This window comes from Egretta garzetta, unplaced genomic scaffold (genome assembly GCF_000687185.1).
Source record: "Egretta garzetta isolate BGI_Z169 unplaced genomic scaffold, ASM68718v1 scaffold503, whole genome shotgun sequence".
NCBI lineage: Eukaryota > Metazoa > Chordata > Aves > Pelecaniformes > Ardeidae > Egretta > Egretta garzetta.
In genome coordinates this window covers 1,679,605-1,684,153 of record NW_009259107.1, presented here as the reverse complement: position 1 = coordinate 1,684,153, position 4,549 = coordinate 1,679,605, and positions in this window count along the sequence as shown.

Genomic DNA, 4,549 nt, shown 5'->3' with positions numbered 1-4,549 from the left:
CAGCAGGGAAGTCAGTCAATGGGTGTTTAACTCTGGCTGGCATCCTCTGCACTCACTCCTGCGGTTTCGCTGCTCCTGCCTCCTGACAGCACCAACTCCAGAGCTTTTTTCTGCAGGGCTGGCAGCTGCCTCCATGCCTCTCTGCTCCAGCCAGCACTGCACAGAGACACCTCTGAAGTGCTGGCAAGAGAACTCAAAGTGGGCAGAGGAGATCCCCTGCCAGGCTAAAGGAGCAAAGGACTGAGGGAAAAGGAATCGCTGGGCTATTTAATCCTTTATTTTCATGTCTGTATAAAGGACAGCAGGAAGCATGTGGTACCAAAGGAAAGAATTTTCCATCAAAAAGTGGTGCAATTCTTTCTGTAAGCCTTTCTGTGCTCTCAGAAAGAAGTAACTTTTGCTTCTCAGAGGGATCAAAGGGAGTCTGCCAGGGGTGACAAAAGAAAGGTAGAAGTTAACCTCCTGACATGGCAATAGGATAAGCCAGTATGAAGGAAGATTATACTGCAAAGACCTTCTAGGACTGAGAAGAAAATTGTCTTTGGTTCAGCAAAAGAGGAAATGTAACACCAGAGGATTAAGCAGTGAGGGAACACAGTAAAAATGACAAACCAGAGAGGGGCCCCTTCGCAGCAGCACTTTGAATAAACAAAGCTGCAGGGGCCACAGCGAGAGACAATAATAATTGTCAGGACATGACTTTAGGTCATACAGTCAGAAGGGAGCTGTCAGGCCCAGGAGCTGCTGTGCTACATGCAGTAAGACCTTAACACCATCAAGTGGGAATAAAAGGAGAGGGAAGACAAAGAAAAACATGAGCTAAGGATGGTATTCAAAGCCGTATTTGTTGATAAGGATGGCTGGGGACAATGTCTAGGGAGTCAAGAGGAAAAAACACAGATGGAAGCCTAGCATGCTCTCACAGCAGCAGAAAAGGGCTCAGCACTAAAGAAGCAGAAGTGAAGAAACAGGAAAGGAGGGGGTTTTTTAAAAGAAGGGGGTCTTTTTTAAGCGTTTACTGGATTTGGGAAGAGGAATGAGAGTTTGAGAAGCAGTCCATCAGTCAAAGAGACAATGATGAAACAGAGGCCTTAATGTCTGAGATACTAACAAGAGATACCAAGGTGAGCAGCTCCGGCTGATGGAGGAAGGAATGAGCCATACTGAAGGAGATGCAGGATGTAATTGAGAGCAGTTTTGGACGGCATTTTTGGAGAGGTTAGAGATGACAGGAATAAAACAGATGAAGTGACAGTTACAGGAAGGGAATCCAACTGGTGTTTTCATGACAGGGAAGGTCTGTGACTACCAACATTTATTTGAGAGGAAACTTAAGGACATTCAGGAATAGAAGGCAAAAAAGAAGGCAGGATGAAGTAGACACACATGATAGGAAGGGAGAGGATAATGAGAGAGGAAGGAAGAGAAAGGATGAAGTCAACAATTGTGTGACAGCGGACAGAGAAGCAAATGTGGAAAAGGTTAATGATAGAAGTAATTGATGCTGTATTGTAACTTTGTTTTTTCTGCAGAAGCAAACGAGGTGGTTGCAGTAGGGTCTGTTTTCTCAAAGAAAGAGAAGCACCCAGTGAAGTCCAAATAAAGCAAGTCACGTTTTTTGTCGGAGAAACACTGGATGTAGATCTGTGACTGAAGTGAAGAGATGAGGACATAGTGACAGACAGTTAAAATGTCAGATTAAGTATCACCAGGGAAAAGTAGCTCAAGGGTGAACATGTTGATGTAGAAGTGATAATCATTGTCCCGTAGTCAATGTCTTATCAGTAATCAGAGTTAGCATTTCTCATTACAGCGGTACAGCCAAAGCCTAAAAATTGATCTCAGAAAGCTTCTCAGACCAGTGTGGTCATGCAATAAACTAATGGCTCTCAAAAGAAGATGAACCAAGTAGGAGGGGAAGAAAAACCCTGAATACCCCCTTGAGGGTGTAGTCTTGTTCTGCTGATTATCTCATAACTTTTTCCTCTCCGGAAAGTGCACTTTATTTTCAATTTCCAGTCTCACGTATACCTCCTTAGCCTTGTGCTCAAAATTTACAAAGCTTTAGCTTGTCAGCTCTGGGAATTCTCTGTCTTTCCTCTGAATATTAGTTACATAATAGCTTGAGCTAAGCAATCAAAGCAGCGATAGGTCAAAAGGAAGATTTGCCTGAGGTGATGCAGGAAGTTGATGGCAGAGCTTGAAGCTGAATACACATTTCTCTGCTATTCAGACAGCACAAAACCCGCTAGAGCCTCCTTCACTGTTTAGATTTTGTTGGCTTTTTTTCAAAGCAGCACCGTTTCTGAAGCCAAAGCTACAAAATGCAATGGCATTGAAAGAGCTAATAAGCCGAAGAAATATCCCCAAATGGCATTGCTTTTCAGCTCTCAGTGGTAATTCCATGATATCGCTAATAAATTACATATCTTACAATCAATATTTTCCACATCCTTACTGTACTTCTCTGTGTCCCTTCAACTGCCTGTAAATTTGTACAGTTGTTGAGAAGAGGGGAGAGAGCTAGTAAGACGAGTATGTTAAGCCCAGTCTTTCCCTTGGATTTTACACTCCTCACCTTCAAAATACTTAAGCCCAAAGATGCCATACCTCTTTGGTACTGACATTTCTAGTTATAAAAGATAAGACTCGAAAGTCATTGTTCAACCCCCTCGCATCTGTTTTGTGGGACTAAATGACAACTATTGAAAATTTTAGTTGGTAAGTAGTAGCAACAGCAAAAACAGCACCGAAATTTACAGGGATGATTTAAACATTTTTTGACATTGCAGAACAGTGTAACATTTACCTGTCAACGGTGCAGGATGCAGTAAATAGGCCAAGCAAGGCACTAAGAGGGCCAGGACTCCAAGGCCCACTCTCTGAGATGACAGCAGTGATTAAGATGACAACGTACCTCCATGCCACTCTTCTGGTTCTGTAGGGGTTACCATTTACTTGTGATTCATTACAGAGTAGGCCAGGCATCATAGCATTACCCTCCTCCATGCCATGACAACTTTCTCAGAAATTTCAGGATTTTCCTCCGGTGAGTTTATCTGGCATCAGCTTCTTGAGAAAATGCCTTCAGAACTGAACAGGAAACATCAAGTATTTCAGATCTGAAAAAGTGTGAAATAGGTGTTTCGTGAATAAAAAGGATGCTTATGAGTTATACTGATTATTATTTGTATTACCAGAGTCTAGGCACTGCTGCTTATAAAGAAGATGCTTTCATGCTACTTGGTATAAAGAGGGAGCAAAACCTGTTCCTATCCCTGGAAGTTTATCACGTAAGACAATTGGCAGCTGACGGATCCAGGCAGACGGGGAAAAGAAGGGCATTAATAACAGAATGACGATCAGCACAATAGTTAACATCCCACCTCAGACTTAAGAAGTTCCTGTAAGCGTGAAGAATGGTTGCTTGAGGGCAACTACAGTGAAATTATATAAGGCAGAGGCAAAGCTGTACATATGTTGAACAATCTATCTGGGTTTCCACTGGTCTTTCAGGAGCTCATCAGAAACTGTTTCTGTAATGAGAAACATTTACAAAAGTTGGGTTTTTGCACAAATCTAGGGAAACATTGTGAGAACATGAGTTCTCACTCATTAATTAATGCTTGACATAATGGATTACAAATTCTAGGTTGATTTTGACATTAGATTAGCACAGTTTCTTCTTATTTCTGTGAGTGCTCCAAAGACACACGTACTTTGAATTTATAATAATCACTTACAGGTCTTTCATCCAAACCTAAGCACACACATTTTCCACTGAAAAATAAAAACTGAGCTCTGACTAGGCACTACCTAGTATCCCCTCGCAGCATTTACAAGAAAAGGCATTTTAACCCTGCTCTGTGTAACAGAACAGCGTAACACGGTATTTCTACAAGTAGCTTTGTCCAAAGTGGAAATAAGACAACAATCAGGACGAGCTTGACTTCAGTTTTGGGGGTGATCTCAGGTAATTACCAGGTAACATTTCTCTATGTCTTCGTTTTTTGTTTGACAAGGCACCACGCTGCTCTCCACCCTACACCACCACTTTAACCGCTTTCCTCAGAGTAGGAATTGGTTATGATGGCAGCATTAGTACTCGTCATCACTGCGGCACGAGAGCCTAAACCCGAAATTAAGCGGGCACTGCCCGCCGTCAAACTAAAGGTAACTTGCGCTACTTGTTTATTTTTAGAGAACAGAGCAGACACCCAGCCCAAGTCGGTGCATTTTTATACTTCTGCTTCAGCAAAGCCGCAGTGCGTACGTGCGGCCCCTGCTCTCTGCGGACATTAGTACTCGTCATCACTGCGGCACGAGAGCCTAAACCCGAAATTAAGCGGGCACTGCCCGCCGTCAAACTAAAGGTAACTTGCGCTACTTGTTTATTTTTAGAGAACAGAGCAGACACCCAGCCCAAGTCGGTGCATTTTTATACTTCTGCTTCAGCAAAGCCGCAGTGCGTACGTGCGGCCCCTGCTCTCTGCGGACACGCTCATCGGGCCGAGGTCCACCTCAACGCCGCGCCGGCACCACACGGCTC